Here is a 17,713-nt window from a genome sequence, read left to right as displayed (position 1 = left end):
ATGTAAATAGCCAACAACTCAACCCAACCATGGTTTCAGTATTATCAGTTGGAGTGGTTCTATTCCTTTCCTTAATGCAAAGTTATGAATTATTGAAGATAAAATTTCAATCAATCTTCCAATGAATGACAGACTAGGAGCTTAAACTCATGGAGAGGTGTGGAATATCAGTGCTCTTATCCCTGTTAGTGCAGCTACGTTCCAACTCACTTAACATTGTTTGAGAAGACTTTCCAGGCTCACACCTGACATCTTGTGGCCACCTTGTCACAGTCTTTATTAAAAAAAAGTCAACAAGGACCTGCCTCAGCACATAATTTAAGAGAAATCATTCAATAGTGGTGAAGGCTCTTGACTTTCCATGAACAAGAGGTGATTTAACTGAAATGTATAAAATCATCTCAGGGTTTAAAAGGGAAAATAGCTGCAGGGATCACAGTCCAAAAGAAGAGATCAGCCATTCATGACCAGTTAGAATAAATTTAATCATGGGATCATATAGCACGGAAACCAGCCTTTTCAGTCCAACTGGTCCATGCTGAACAAAAATCCAACTCCTCTTCTTATTGCTTTAAGAAAGCAACCAATGTAACCAAAATCCCTTCCCACCCCAATTATTCTCTCTTCTATCCCTCTGTCGTAAGACTTAAACAAACCTCATTAAAAATATAAGAAAGTCTACAGAGCAACACACGCACACAAAGTGCAGAAGGAACTCAGCAAGTCAGGTAGCATCTATGGAGAGGAAAGAACAGTCAACAATTTTGGGCCAAGGCCCTTCTTCAAGAGCTCATACTGTATATTAATAAAGATGAATTCTGCCTCTTCCTGCTCCTTGTAGCTTACTGTCTGTCTACACTGTACTTTCTCTGTAAATATAACACTATATTTTCCATTCTGTTACTGGTTTCCCCTTTGTACAACCTCAGCGTACTAATGCTTTGAAATAATCTGTATTGGCGGCATGCAAAACAAAGTTTTTCACAGTACACCAATAAAGCAATTATATAGAAATAAAAATAAAAGTAAAAAAAGGTTCTCTTTCCATCTGAGAGAATTTTGACATTAAAACCAGTTGATGGTTTCCATCACTTATAGTGTTTAAGCAGACACTTCACGCCGCAATTTCATCCTGTTCCAGAAGAAGAAGATTACGTTGGCAACTGAACAACCAGGCTTCCATTAGGTATGAAGTAGGAACCACAGGAATATGAATGGTAAGAAGCAAAAACAAAAAGAAATGTTAATAGAAACTGTCATCATTTTCAAGTCTCTCAAACATCTCCACTCTCCCAACCATACGCCTCCTCTAGCCCTACGTGACTTAGAAACATCTGCACTCAAAGAATCCTGGCCTCCTGATCATTCTTAAGTGTAATTTGCTCTATGACTAGCAGATAGATCTTTTCTCCAAGCCCTGGGGCCTGTGGGTGGGGGTGGGGCATAGACATCTGTCTTTTTGGCTCAACTGGTTCATGGTGGCAAAAAATCAACACCAGGGGGATTCATTAGGGTAATTAATTTATTTTGTATCCAGTGCAGAAAGTTTTCTTGCATAAAGTTGTTCAAGATGGCATGGTAGCACAGTTCACTCACAGATTCTTGGTGTATTGTTCTGGTCACCTAGCTATAGGAGGTTGTCATTAAGCTGAAAAGGGTACAGAGTACAGTAATGCAGTGGTTAGTATAACACTATTACGGTGCCAATGTGCCAGGTTCAATTCCACTGCTATCTGTAAGGAGTTGTACATTCCTCCATGACCACATGGGCTTGCTCGGATTTAGTATGTTAATTGGTCACATGGGTGTAATTAGGCAATGTGGGCTTGTTGGGCTGAAAGGGCCTGTTTCTGTGCTGTATCTCTAAATAAATAAAAATTAAATAAAGTCTGTGTTGGACTTTACTTTTAGGATTTTATCTCATGGAAAAGGACAGCTAAGGGGAGCAGTGACCTGCACTCAGACTAGCTCCTCACACACATCCCAGGCACAGGAAGAATGTGGTTCCTGGCCACTCAGTGCAGACATAAAAGTGGGTCCCACTCTAATTCTTACCACCTGCAGACCAAAGTGTCTTAAGAACCTTAAATAAGATTATTTTGATTGCTATTTTTTTTATTGCTTAAATAATACTGAGTGGGTGGACAGGATTTCTCTGTGATGGACTGTATAACTAATAGATTGGGTAATGGGATCAAATGCAGCTTATTCATGTGTTCCCTCACACATTGTATATCCAGTATCTGGGACACTTGGAGTGGATGTCCAATGAGGGAAAAACAAAACAACTTTACTGTAATAGCAAAGTTTGACGGTATTGTATCAGGTTTAGTTTCCTATTTCCGAGCGCTTTACTTCAAGGCTGCAGTCTGTAACACACCCTACTCTATACATAACAAGAAATCCTCTCTTAGGTTACACATAAGACTGCAGATAGTGCAACCTAGAGCAACATACAAAAGCTCTGGACGAAAGCAGTGGGTCAAGCAGCATCTATGGAGGAAGATGGAACAGTTGTCATTTGGAGTTGAGACCCTTCATCTGGACATATACACTGTGGTCACTTTATAAGGGACACTTGTATGCCTACTATCAATGCAAATATCTATTCAGCAACTCAATGCAGAAAAGCATGCAGTCATGGTGAAGAGGTTCCGTTGTTCTTCAGAGCAAACATCAGAACGGGGAAGAAATGTGAACTAAGTGACTAAGACTAAAAAATGATTGTTGGTGCCAAATGGGGTGGTTTGAATACCTCAGAAACTGTTGATCTCCTGGGGTTTTCACACACAACAGTCTCTAGAATTTACAGAGGATGGCGTGAAGAACAAAAATTAATCCAGTGAGTGGCAGTTCTGATGAGTAAAACGCCTTGTTAATGAGAGAGGTCAGAGGAGAATGGCCAGACTGGTTCAAGCTGACAGAACGGGGACAGTAACTCAGATAACCACACATAACACCGGTGTGAATGCACAGCATGTTGAACCTTGAAGTGGATGGACTATAGCAGCAGAAGAGCATAAACTTACACTCAGTGGCTGCTTTATTAGTTGTAGGAGATGCCTAATAAAGTGGTCATTGTGTGTAGATGCTGCCTGACCTGCGGAATCCCTCCAGTGCTTTGTGTGTCGTCCCTGCTTTAGGTTACTTTGCTTTGCTAAGGAAATTGGATATTGCATGAAGAAAAATGAGCACCTTGTAGTCGAGTAGTTTGTGTTACGGAAGTGAAAATGCAATAAAAGTGTACTGTTACTACAATAAAAATGAATAAACCAATACAGGGGTGGTAAATTAAATTACATTAGTAAATTGATTTATTATTGCCACATATCCTGAGGTGCAGTGAAAAACTTAGGTTTGTGTGCCAACCAGACAGATAGTTCTAAACACAAGTGCATTGAGGTAGTACAAAAGGTAACAGAATGTAGAAAGGAGAACATGAGGGGAATTTCTGCACTCCGAGGGTCATGAGAGTGTGGAACAAGCTGCCAGCACAAGTGGTGCGTGTGAGTTTGATTTCAAAGATTAAGCAAAGTTTGACAGGTATGTGGATGGTAGGGGTGTGGAGGCCTACGATCCCAGAGCAGGTCAATAGAAGTAGGCAGTTTAAATGGTTTTGGCATAGACTAAATGGGCTGAAGGGCCTGTTTCTGTGCTGTATTATTCTATGACTTTAATAGTTCAAGAGAAAGTGCACAGCAGGAAGACAAGAAGGTGCTAGACCATAATTTTGAGTTCAGACCATGGAGTTTGAGTTCAAGAATCCATCCAATCATACTAGGGACTGTTCCATCCTCTTATAACAGTGGCATAGAAGCTGTCCTTGAGTCTGGTGGGGTAGCTTATACATTGGTATTCCTCAATGATCAATAGACAATGCATCTGTTTAAATGGGCCCTCTAGAAATAGTCAAATTCCTATTTCCACACACTGTCTGCATACACATCTTGTGTAAAATCTGATAGTCTAGGGCGGTGTGAAAATCAAACTGATGGCTAAGTTTTAAAGGAATTTACATGACACTTTTCCCAGATGGTTATATTTCGGTGGATGGTCTGAATAGTTGCTTAAGACTGAATAAATATCAAAGATTAAAAACAAAGTATGCTAGGATTAGTCAGCAGCTCAGGCTGCTGCCGTGGAGAGAGAAGCAGACATAATACTTCAGGTGATGATCTTTCAACAGAATATTGAGTATCTTTTGCATGTACAAACATCAGATCTTTGAATTTATAATATTATAGGAATTCAATTGTGCGTAGGGGCGTCCAAAACTCATTTGTAATTTACCAAAAATCTATTTTATTCGAAGAATCACTTTCCTCTGTCATTAAATTCAAAACATAATCACAGCTTTTAGGATGATGTTATTTTCCATTTTGATTTTGTACTATGAAATAGACATGGTGAAAATTCTGGAAATGATCAAGTCTGACAGCACTTCTTGGGAGAAAAAAAATTGACATTTCAATATTCTCCCTGAACTCAATGGTTATGGATCTGAAATATTAACTCCATTTCTTTTTCTATAAATACTTCTGACCCGTTTTGTTGTGAATGCTCAATAATCACTGTTTTGCCTTTGTACTCCAACAGTTATGATTGATTAGAAATTGGACCTGACTGAAACAATTCTTGAGTGTAAGGTGTGCTTGGAGAAGACTGTAATGTCCCACCTACATCCGTGATACTTCCCATGCTTTACATCTCTTCAAAGATTTCAAGTTCCCTGGCCCCCACCACCTTATTTTCACCATGGACGTCCAGTCCCTATATACCTCTATCCCCCACCAGGAAGGTCTCCAAGCTCTTCGTTTCTTCCTGGATTCCAGACCCAGCCGGTCACCCTCAGTTGCTGAAGGTGGAGGGCGCCCCGTGAGATTCCTACATGTCTCCCATAATCACTGGGGTCAAAGACGGCACAATGTCTCTGCTACCCTAATGACATCGGGCACATTGTAGCACACCAAAATAATAGAGGGAAACATCATCGTTTTTTCATTAAAGTAACATATTTATATTTTTCAATGACATTCATATAACCATATAACAATTACAGCATGGAAACAGGCCTTCTCGGCCCTCTTGGGACATTAGGGAAAAACACAACATTAATTTCAAAATACCGAGTCATAAAGCTCAGAATCAGGCTCTTTGGCCCAACTGGTCTATGCCAACTAAAGTGTTAGCCCAAGTTTAGCCCATATCCCTGTTAACCAGGGTTTCCCAACCTGGGGTCCATGGATCCCTTGTTTAATAGTATTGGTCCATGGCATAAAGAGGGTTGCCAATCCCTTCCCTAAACTACTTCTATCCATATACCAGTCTAAAGGGCTTTTAAACACCTTAATTGGGCCCACCTTCAAAGGGTCCCCTGGCAGCTTCTCCCTCTTGCCATCTGGGAACAGGCACCGAAGCATTCGGGCTCTCATGACCAGACTACATAACAGTTTCTTCCCCCAAGCTCTCAGACTCCTGAATACCCAGAGCCTGGACTGGCACCTTACTGCCCTAATGTCTTGTTTATTATTTATTGTAATGCCTGCACTGCTTTGTGCACTTTATGCAGTCCTGGGTAGGTCTGTAGTCTAGTGTAGTTTTTTTCTGTGTTGTTTTCACGTGGTTCAGTCTAGTTTTTGTACTGAGTCATGTAACACCAGGGTCCTAAAAATCCATTGTCTCATTTTTACTATGTACTGTGCCAGCAGTTATGGTCAAAATGACAATAAAAAGTGACTTGACTTGACTTGACTTGATATATCCACAAACTCCTATGTGGAAGTACCTGTCCCTCAAGTCCCCGTTTAAACCGTTCAGATTCAGAGCAGTTTATTGTCATATACGCCAGGGTGCAATGAAATTCCTCACTGGTGTGCAGCTCACAGTCTAAACTAAACATCATACCTATAGTAATAAATATAATAAATACAGCGATGAGTGCAAAACAACAGAATGGTCCAAAGATTATAGTGCAATCTCAAGTAGCGCAAAAAGAGTAGCACCCACAGAATGCTGGAGGAAGTCAGTGCGTCAGGCAGCATCTATGGAGAGGAACAAACTGTCAATGGTTTGGGCTAAGACTCTTCATCAGGATTGGAAAGGAAGGTGCAAGAGCCAGAATAAGAAGGTGGGGGCAGTGAAAGTGGTACAAGCTGTCAGGTGATAGGTGAGACGAGTTGAAGGAGAAGGTAGGTCCATAGGGACGGAGGATGAAGTGAGAAGTTGGGAGGCTCCGCAAAAAGATACGCAAAAGCAAAAATAATCAGGAGAGGTAAGAGTCCGAGAACATGGAAGTGGATGTGAAAGGAATTATTGGTTTAGCTCTCACCTTAAATCCATGTCCTTTAGACTCCCTTACTCGAGGCAAAAGATGTGTCCTTCCACCTTATCTACATCCCTCATGATCTTACAAGCTCACCCCTCAGCCTCCTACACTCCAGGGAAAAATGCTCCAGGCTAACAGGTCCTCCAGTCCTGGTTACAGCCACAAGAATTTTTAAATTTACATTTATGTTTTTAGAGATACGACACAGTAGCAGGAACTTCTGGCCCAGTGAGTTCACTGTCCCACTACACTTATGTGACCAATTAATCTACCAACGCGTACATCACTGGACTGTGGGAGGAAACCCACACGGTTATGGGGAGAAACTCTTTACAAGTACGGTGAGAATTGAACCTAGGTCTCCAGCACTGTAATAGCATTACACTAACCACCAGGCTAACACACATCCCCTATTCTGCACCCTTTCCAGCATAATGACATCTTCCTTTAGTTCAGCAACCAGAACTGCTCACAATGCTCCAAACAATTTAAAACAACTTATATATGAACTGCAGTTACCCAACAGAGGTGCTTTTAAAATAATGTAACCTGCAGTCAGTGTGGCCAAGGATAACATCAATGTGCCCACTGTTGATACAAGAGAGAACACTATGACATGTGCAGGTTTAGATCACAGAGAACCTTAGAAAGTTTTAAACGCCTGCTATGGCTTGAAGAATTATGAATGTTAAATATCCGTTCAGAAAAGCAACATACTTTCAAATTTTAATCTGTTGGGCATCATTTTTAACTTGGGTATTGTATTACTTCAATGAATTTGATCATTGCAACACTGGGAACAGAAGTTGCCCTTCTGTTACAGAGATTCTGTCATAACCTCAAGGACGTGGATTATCTGTGTGGAGCATCACAAGGAAAAATCAATAGATTCCAGTTAATCAGGTCATTGGTTAAAAGCCACTTATTTGAGACAATGCTTAAAGAAAATTAGTCAGCAAAATTGCCAAGATTCCCTTCATTTATTTGGGACACTATACTGCTTAACTGGGGTAGAAGACAGTGGCCGAACATTTTCTAACTAGTGTCAGTCATCTGGCTGTTAGACACTACTCCGAGCTTAGAGCGAACAGCTCTTATATTGCATCACGTGTTTGAATTCCAAAAGTAGTGATTTTGTCACAGACAGTTGGCGAGTAATAATCTGTGAAGATTTTCTTTATCTACAGTCAATCAAAATAACACAGCAGCATGCACTGGAAGAATTCCTCCGTCGATAAGCATTAGGAACTAATACACGGTTTTTTTGGTAGTGTTCTAATTTGTTCTGTATTTCATTTAATTTGTTACTCTGTTCAATGATAATTTGTCATTTTTATACCTTTTAAACTATTTCCATGAAACTTCTGCTAATTGGGGCACCCGCTTAATTGCGCCAAAATGTACTGGCCTGAATTTGTCCAATTAACTGGAATCCACTGTAATACCTTTGCCCAGATACTTTGAGGAAATACATTACCACTAAATGGCTACAGGTTAGGAAGTTCATGTTAAACATAGTTGCTAAAATTATGCTCTTTTGACAGATGTTGTCACGTGCAGGTGTAATTATGATCAAGAGCTGTATTTACAATCTGCATATATGTATATAACTTGGCAGCAACGTTACACAAATTGGTGTGTTGCCCATTTCAGAGTACAAATACATAAAAAGATTATACTGCATATTTTAGGTTCATTTGTACTTAGTTGATAACTATATATATATATTAAACACTCCATTATTCTGGCTATCCCCTGCCCTTCCTTTCCAGTCCCGATGAAGGGTTTTGGCCTTTTCCATAGATGCTGCCCGACTTGCTGAGTTCCTCCAGCATTTTGTGTGTGTTACTCTGGCTTTCCAGCATCTGCAGAATCTCTAGTGTTTATATTACCCACTGCAGGTTCCCTCATCACGCCCTCATCAACATGAAAGTTGCAAACCAGCTCTTTAATGTCTACATGGCGAGAACACGACTAAGCTAAATCCAACCCGGTCATGCTACCGATGACTAGTTTTTGCCAGATTTGGTCGAACCATTTGGAACCACCTTGGCTTCATTGCTTCAACTATAATCTCGTTTCACGAACACCGAACGTGTTTACACTGACCGTGACCTTGAGACAAATCTGCCACTTCATCTACATCAAATAATTCTGGATATCATGAGGTTGAGAACCCAGCAACTGAGAAGGTGTCCAAAGGTGATCGACCGAGTGAGCTTTCACTCTTGGCAGAGAAGCACTTGTTTTGTTTTAAATAAAACAGCTGGTGTCAGTTTACGTTGAATCAATTAGGCAAAGCGTACTGGGAGTGTAAATTATAGACACTAGAAGTGTGCAGTATTGACAGAAATGTCTTGTAGGATGGGAAAGAGGCGAGAGATTCTCTGCAGATAAAGTAGCTTCTCAACACTCATTCAGCTCATTTGATCCAGCCCCCAGATTCATCAGTGTGTAAAGCAAAACCCAGGACCTACCAAACCAGATTACAGAAGGTGAGGCACACTTAACCGCAGATTCTTTTAGCACAGGACACAAGAATTCGTTCGACAAACATGCAAACGTTTGAACGGTACTAAATTTCCCAGCTCGTTCCAAACTTTATTTTTGCAAGCGTTCCTGGTCTTTTATTTTCAGATCTTTGCGTGGGAGCGATCCAGGCGTGAAATAGCGGCGCCCAAGAACATAAAGTTAATGTACTTGCCTGTTTTAAAAGGCATAGGATTACTGAAGTCACAAAGTAACGGAGCAAAACTTACGATAAAAAAACGATTTTGTGCCCGAGACGGTCACTCGCGGCCTCCTGTCCCCACGTATCTGTTGATGTTCCCGGAACAAATCTCTCTGGCAAACCGTGACGTTTAGTCGTTTTTCCAGAAGTGAACCAATCAGGACGTGAAACGGAATTAAATTTGCGAAAGAGCGCCAGAATCTACTAAACAATCTGAGAACAGGGGATTTCTAGTATCTGCAGAATTGCTCGTGTTTATGGGGAAGGAGACTGGTGCGGTGGTAAAGTGGGGAGCATTTAACCGGGAACTACAATTAGTTGCGTCTGGTTTTGTTGTTCACAGTCACCGACTATTTTAACAATAAAAACTGGTGTCTGTCGACGCTGACGTCTACCACGGTTTTGTGGAGGGTTTTTTTTTGTAATATGCGCAAGAACACGTATGTACAGGTACAATGAAAAAGTTACTTGTAGCAACATTACAGACACATGGCATCAGACACACGATATTCACAAAAAACGTAAAATTAACCGAGAACACAATTAGAATGAGAAAAATATCCATTGTGATGTTAAGTGGGCATTATATTGCCATATTGAGGTAGCGATTAGGGTTGTGCAGATTGCTTCAAGAACCAAAGGGTTGAAGGGAAGGAGCTGTGTTTGAAACAGGTGGTGTGGGACTTTGGCTTCAGTACCTCCAGCCTAATGGTAACTGATGGTGGTGATTTATGATGACAGGTGTTGCCATCTTGGGGCAGCGCCCTATGCACTTTTAATGGTGAGAGATGTGGGGCCATGATGTATTGAACTGAGTCCGCTGTCCTTAAATTCGTGTGTATTCGAATTGTTGTACCAGACCACAGTGCAACCAGTTGGGATACATTCAACAGTGTACCTGTTGAAGTTAGAGTGGTGACAATTCTACAATCTTTTAAGGAAGTAAACAGACTGGCAGGTCTTGTGATTCATTGCTTTTGACTCAAAACATTGACTTTCCGTTTCCTTCCGCAGATTTTGCCTGACCCACTGAGTTACCCCGGCCTTTGTTTTTTTTTCCAAGGTTCAATTTAACATCAGCAGTTGTGCACAGTATACAACCTGCAATCCTTACTCTTCCTAGACATCCACGAAACAAAAGAACCCAAAGAATGAATGACGGAAAAACGTTGGTAACCTCCCACGCACAAACAGTGGCAAAAGCATCGACCCTGCCCCCTTCCCCTTCGTCCAGCAAAAGCGTCAGCCCCCTCCACCCATCATGCAAGCAATAGCAAAGCCCCCCACCCCAGAGGCCATAATCTAGAGTCCATCAAAAACTACTGTCTGTTGCAACACTTCGACAACTCAGACAGGGTCTCTTGCTTTCACCGGTGAGGGACAGAGAGATTTCACTCGTACAACAGACAAGAGGGAGACCAGTCGTTTCGATGTTACGATCTGCAACATCGCTTACTCAAGTCCCCCCAACTCAAGGGCCGGCAGACTCTCACTTACTATCAAGAGGGAGTGACCACTCACTCGAAGATTTTCTCTGGACAGCAGCATACACTGCTGTCATGATGTTTCAATGTCCCATGACACTTAGGTTGACACCGGTGAGTAATCATGTCATCCACGGCGCCGCAACCCAAAGGTGTACGTCTTCCAGGCCACGCCTGGAGACATCGAAATCACATGGCCGCATTGTGAGTTCTGAGAGCGAGAACCCACCACCGTGAAGAACTGCAGTTTGAGTGCAGCTGTAGATCACAGACTCCAACACGACCCAGCCAACTTGGAAAGGAAAAAAAGGAGAAATTAAAAGAGAAGAAATTAAATTTTGGACCTAGTTAACTACTCAGCTGCAAATTCCCCAGCTCATTCTATACTGCGGGTTCCCAACCAGGAGTACGTAGACACCCCCCCCCCCCACCACCCCATGCTTAATGTTATTGGTCCAAGGCATTAAAAAGGTAGGGAACCCCTTATCTAGAGCAAGATACCACTACCACTTCACCATAGCTTATAACACAGAACAACAGTACAGGCACAGTCAGGGATTTTAACTTAAACTTTTGGAGGGACATATGGAGAATCAAAGCTAGGTTTATCATCCTGACAAAAGTTATGTTGTTTTACAGCATCAGTACAATGAGAATAATAAGCAGCGCAAATGCGGGATAGTGAGATAGTATTCATAAGTTCATTGTGCTGCATACATGCAACCCTGGGGAAAGTACCTCTTCCATGCACGCAACACTAAAATGTTTCAGCAGCAATAGAACACACCTAGAGGCTAGTTTTGGTGTTAACAAAACACTATTTTATTAGTAACTACAGCATATAGTAACTTAAACCAGGTAAACCAAGGATTAGCACTATTATACATATATAGGTGTAGAAATAAAGTTCCCAAACTTATTCAAGCTCAGGTGGCAAGAGTTACAGTCTTACGATGGTAAGTAAGAAAGTTCTGTTCAGTTCAATTCACGGAATTTTAAGTGAGAGATATTTGTAATCCAAACAAACAGGTGCCATTCATCTTCCCGTTGTCCTCTGAATCCTCACACAAAATATCACCAACGGTAGCTTATCACAAAGGAAACCCGCTTCAAGGAAACTACCACCCAGGCAAGGGTCGACACACCAGTAGATTCCACAAGGTTACCCCAATCACACACAATGTGATAGCCACTTATCCAGTTCCACAATATACAAAATAACTCCCAACAGTGATTTGCCACAGGGGTGCCTTTCTTCAGTGAACTACCACACCCCGGCAAAGGGTAAACACACGCATGGTATACACAAGGGTTTCCCTTCACCAAAGAACCCACTCCTGTGGATTAACTCTGTGACAATCACACTTTCGTATTTGAATGGAAACAAACTCACCTTCACGGGCTACTTGGACAGGGAGTCCAAACAGTGATCCTTTGTCACTAGGTTTCTTCTGTTTCAAACCTTCCTCACCTCTCCTCTCTGCAAACTTCTAGTTGCAACAACTTGTGAGAGTCATCTATCAATATTCTGGATCGATCTCAACTCACCCCTTGGACTACTGAAAGTTTAAACCAGCGACTGACTCGCTGGTGTCTTCCATTGACTGAATCCATCTTGACTCTAAGCATGTGGCTTTCTGTGTGTTTCTGTGTCCTTGTATATTCAAAGCAAGCTGTGAGAAACCATAAACACTCATTGTCCATCAAATAACTCCACCTCTCTCACCATAGTAACCAAGCAACTCTGCAGTTAGCCGAAACTCAGCAGTGTCCAAAAATCAGACTCATTCTCTTGGCGTTTTAAAGTGACAGTCCACAGAAAAAATTAAACCTAGGGGTATATAACAGCTGTCCAATCAGAAATCTGATGGCAGAGCAGAAGGAGCTGTGCCTAAAATATAATGAGTGTGGGTATTCAAGTTCCTGTAACTCCTCCCTGATGGTGGTAATAACAAGAGAAGACATCTCCAATGGTAAGGTCCTTAATGATCTTAAAACATTGCATTTTGAAGATGTCCTCAGTGGTGGGGAGGCTTCAATATGTGGCTTTGAGAGTATATCCCTCAATATATTCAGGGGAGAGGTAGTGTGTGTCACTGTTTCCCAACCTTCTATAGTCCACATTGCTGAGCATGTTCTTGGATCTCAGAGACATGTGATTTAGCAAGTTGACTGTCTCTGTAAATTGCTCCTGGTGTTTAATGAGTGGCAAAAGCAGTGGTGAAAATGTGGGCAGAATAAAATGAGATTAGCATAAGGTAAATGTAGATGAGTGCTTTATTGTCAAATCTGCCAATTAGCCATCCTGCAGATGGCATCAGTGCTATACCTGCCCATTCACCTCCTTCCTCACCTCCATTCAGGGCCACAAACAGTCCTTCCAGGTGAGGCAACACTTCACCTGTGAATCTGCTAGGGTTGTCTATCGTATCCAGTGCTCCCGATGGTTTTGTCTACATCGTTGAGACCCTCTGTAAATTGAAGGACTGCTACACTGGGCACCTCCACTCCATCTGCCGAAAGCAGGACTTCCCGGGGGCCAAATATTTTAATTCCAATTCCCATTCCATTTCTGATCTGTCAGTCCATGGCCTCCTTGTGTGCCAAGATGAGGCCACCCTCAGGGTGGAGGAGTAACACCTTATATTCCAAATGGGCAGATTCCAACCGGATGGCATGAATATTGATTCCTCCTTCCCCTCCCCTTTCCTCTTCTCCACTCTGGCCTCTGTCCTCTCCTCCTTTCCTTTCTCCTATGGTCAATTCTCCTCTGTTAACAAATTTCTTCTTCTCCAGCCCTTTACCTTTCCCTCCCACCTGGCTTCACCTATCACCTTCTATAGCTTCCTTTCCTTTTCCCCCACCTTTTTATTCTGGCAACTTTTCCCTTTCTTTTTGGTTCTGGAGAAGGGTCTCAGCCTGAAAGGTTGACTATTCATTCATTTTTGTAGATGCCTGACTTGCTGAGTTTCTCCAGCATTTTGTATATGCTGCTTTGGATTTCCAGCATTTTGTGTTTACAAACCAGCCATCTTGCAAGCAGGCAATAGTTGCTGAGTAGGAAAACAGACCTTTCAACCCATTAAGAACCATTTACATTGGCACTCACTACATATGAGGGACAATATACAGTGGCCAATCAATCAGCATGTATGATTTTGAGCTATGTGAAAAGGCATGCAGGCACAGGTAAAACATGCAGACTGTACATGGAAGCACTCACTTGAGCTACACTTGTAGCCACGTTATTAATTACCTCGTGTAACACAGTTATTTGAGGTACTATTACCTTTCTGTTATCACCAGTCTGCCTCTGACCTCTCTCCTTAACAAGGTGTTATTGCCACACTTTGGACTTTTTTCTCTTTTGGCTTTCTTGCCACTCTCTGAAAAATCTCTGTAGACTATTACACATAAAAATCCCTGGAGATCAGCTGTTTCGTAGATACTCAAATGACCCTGACAATCGTTCCACAGTAGATCACTTAGATCACATTTCTTCCCCACACAGATGTTTGGGGTGAAAAACAACTGAACCTCTTGACCACAGCCGTATGTTTTTATGCATTGAGTTGCTGCCCCATGATTGGCTGATTAAATATTTGAATTAATGAGCAAATTTACTCAATGAAGTGGCCACTGTGTATACCTTGGCTGTTGAAGCAGTGTCATTGTGGCACGCAGTGGTTCCAGGCCAGTGTTCATTTATTTTACTCAAGTAAACAGAGGGAGAATTCTAGGCATCAGACTTTCAGCTGCTATGTTCAAGTGGAGACTGGTCTTCAACCACTGCCTGAAAAGCAACTGAAGGCAACATATTCCTGCACACTGAATCTGAGATCCAGTCAATAAAACACTTTCCAACTGACTACTGGAAAGCGATCAAGGATAACACTTAGATATATTCTTCCACAGAATCCAGGACAATTGAGACAAAGTGAAAGGAGGCAGCTTGACCTCTTCTCTGTGAGTCTGTTTCTCAGATACTGTAAAAGCTGAGGCATTGAAAGAACTTTTATTCTAAACCACCAAGTGACTTACTGGAATAGTTTGGCATAAGTAAACTGAAAAAGGCAGTTCAAAGAAAGAAATCATGGGGTGTTTTCCAGGAAACAATGAATCGTGTTTCTGCTCATTTATGTGTTGGGCCAAATAACTTCTCCTTAAATATAATCGAATAGTTAAATAAGATATTCATAGTGAGATGGACATCATACGCAATGCTTTCCAGTAGCAATAGGACTCCCCAACCTAACTTGGGGTTTATCTGGCAAGGGAATTCCACCACAGTTGCTGCAGTGAAGCGGGCAAGTATCCAGAACTTTAACCTGGGTTGTTTCTAACCAATTCCCAAAGTAAAAGTTAATTCAACATTAAACCCAAAACAAAATGGATTCTGTATGGCACAGTTTCTTTCACAGCAGCAAATTAATAGTCTTGGCCTGAAACATTGACTCTTTATTCCTTTCCATGGCTGTTGCCTGCCCTGCTGGGTTCCTCCAGCATTCTGGAAAGTCACAAGAAAAAGTTTGTGAACCCTTTGCAATTACTTGGTTTTCTGTATTAATTATTTATATGTGTTCTGATTTTCATCTAAGTCACAATAGACGAACATAATCTGCTTAAACTAATAACACAATTATACTTTTCATGCCTTTATTGAACACAATGTTTAATCATCCACAGTCCTGGCTGGAAAAAGTATGTGAAGCCTTGTATTTTAATAATTGGTAGAACCTCCTTTAATAGCAATAACTTTATCAAGCATTTCCTGTAGCTGCTGATCAGACTCACACAACGGGGAGGAATTTTAGATCTCCTTATAAAACTGTTTCAGTTCATCAGTATTTCTGGGATACCTTGCATGAATTGCCTTCTTCAGGTTATGCCGCAGCATCTCAATTGGGTTGAGGTCTGCAATGTGACTCGGCCATTCCAAAACATTAATTTTCTTCTTTTAAACTATTCTGTTGTTGATTTACTCGTGTTTTGGATCAGTGTCTTGTTGCATCAGCCGACTTCTATTAAACTTCAGGTGATGGACCGACACCCTGACACTCTCCCGTAAAATGTCATGATACAAATTTTGAATTGATTGTTCCTGCAACGATAGTAAGCTGTCCAGGTCCTTTGGCAGCAAAGCAGCTCCAAACTATGCTTCAGTTGGGATCAGTATTGGTGTAGGTGTTCAGTACCCCTTTTCTTCCAAAGGTAGCAGTGTGCATTTCTGCCAAAAAGTTCAACTTTTGTCTCACCTGTCCAGAGCATGATCCCAGAAGTGTTGTAGAACATCCAGACGTTCTTTTGCAAACATGGGACCTGCACCAAAATTTTCTTTGGACAGCAGCGTTTTCCTCCGTGGTGTCCTTCCATTAAGACCGTTCTTGTGCAGTGTTTTTCTCATAGTGGACACATGGACGGAAACTTCAGCATGTTCTAGAGATCTTTGCAATTTTTTGGCATTACCTTTGGGCTCTTTTTCACCTCCTTCAGCATTGCACGTTGTACTCTTGGTGTGATCTTTGCAGGATGCCCACTTCTAGGGAGAGTACCAACAATACTAAATTTCCTCCATTTGTAGATAATTTCTCTTACTGCAGATTAATGAAAACTCAGGTCTTCAGAAATGCCTTTGTAGCCTTTTCCAGCTTCATGCATCTCTACAATTCTTCCAAGGTCCTCTGAAAGTTGTTTTGATTGAGGTATGGTGCACATAAACAGAACTTTCTTGAGAAGAGCAGGCTGTGTCAGTAACCTGACTTTGTCTTATTTTTAACAGGGCAGGGCATCTCTACAACCCACACCTCCAATCTCATCTCATTGATTGGAACACCTGGTTCCAGCTTTTGTAGGTTCACATACCTTTTTGAACTTAGACTGATTGTTTAAATGGAGTACTCCGTCTGAACCAGAAGTATAGTTGTTTTTGTGTTATTAGTTTAGGAAAAGTTGTTTTTCTATTATTATGACTTAGATGAGGATCAGACCAGATTTTATGAATAATTAATGCAGAAAACCAGATAAATGCAAAGGATTCACAGAATTTTCTTGTAACTGTTATGCCAGTGTTACAGCACGTTCTCATACACTAGCTGGAAAACACAATAACCTTGTGGAAAGTCACACCTACAATGCACCTGTTCTGTCTTCAAGTTTGAGACAGCACTAACCAAAGTCAAGCAGCAATTATATTAAAATAAATCTGGGCAATCATTCTAAATACATACCAGTTAAATTAGAGAAGTCATTCAGTCTACATTCCCACACCTTCAAGCCTCGATAATGGGCAGTTCCTCTTGTCTAATGAGAAAACAACATTTATTACCTTCCTGTCATAACATCTTCCTGTTTTGGGTTCTTACGTTTCCAGTTCATTTATCAGTTGAACTTCCATCCATTTCACACTTGCTTGTTTCCACACAACCTCTGCAGCTTCTTCAGCTGGTGAATCACTGGGCAGTGGAGGGTCAGTTGCTGTGTAGATTCAAGCTGGAAACTGATGTTTTTGAGTATTAAGGGAATCAAGGCAGATGGAGTGTGTGTAGGAAGGTGGCTCTGGCAGAACACTTGTAATCATGTTGATGCTAGAAAGTACACTCTGTAGCCACCTTATTTGGTACCTCCTATACCTAATAAAGTGGCTACAGAGGCCATCAACTGAGTATGTTTGTGGTCTTTTCCTGCTGTAGCCCATCCACTTGAAGGTTCAATATATTTTTGTGTTCAGCAATGCCCTTCTACACACCACAGTCATAACACGTTGTGTTTTTGAGTTACTGTTGCCTTCCTACCAGGTTGAACTAATCTGGCTATTCTCCTCTGACCTCTCCTATTAACAAGGTATCTTCACCCATCCAACTGCCACTCACTGGATGTTGTTTATTTTCCACGGCTTTCTCTGTAAACTCAAGTCTGTTGTGTGTGAAAATCCCAAGAGATAAGCAGACTCTGAGATACGCAAACCACTGTCAGTTACCAATAAACATTCCACTGTCAAAATCACTCGGATCACATTTTTTCTCCATTCTGATGTTCAGTCTGAACAACAACTGGACCTGTTGACCATGTCTGCATGCATTTAGTCATTGAGTTCCTGCTGAGTGATTGGCTGATTAAATATTTGCATTAACAAGCAGGTGTTCCTAAGATAGCAGCCACTGAATGTAAATGATG

The 17,713-nt window shown here is 41.4% G+C and overlaps 1 protein-coding gene across 1 annotated transcript in view; it reads right to left on the bottom strand.

Annotated features, from left to right (window-relative positions):
- Positions 1 to 9,205, bottom strand: part of LOC132379049 (elongation of very long chain fatty acids protein 5-like) — a 43,164-nt gene extending 33,959 nt beyond the window's left edge. Inside the window, exon 1 of the mRNA XM_059946538.1 lies at positions 9,085 to 9,205. The gene's annotated coding sequence lies outside the window, so the exon portion shown is untranslated. The remainder of the gene's footprint in view (positions 1 to 9,084) is intronic.
- Positions 9,206 to 17,713: the final 8,508 nt, after the last annotated feature.

This window comes from Hypanus sabinus, chromosome 21, assembly GCF_030144855.1.
Source record: "Hypanus sabinus isolate sHypSab1 chromosome 21, sHypSab1.hap1, whole genome shotgun sequence".
Classification (NCBI taxonomy): domain Eukaryota; kingdom Metazoa; phylum Chordata; class Chondrichthyes; order Myliobatiformes; family Dasyatidae; genus Hypanus; species Hypanus sabinus.
Note: the sequence above shows the minus strand (reverse complement) of the source record. Positions and strands in the feature narration are given on the sequence as shown.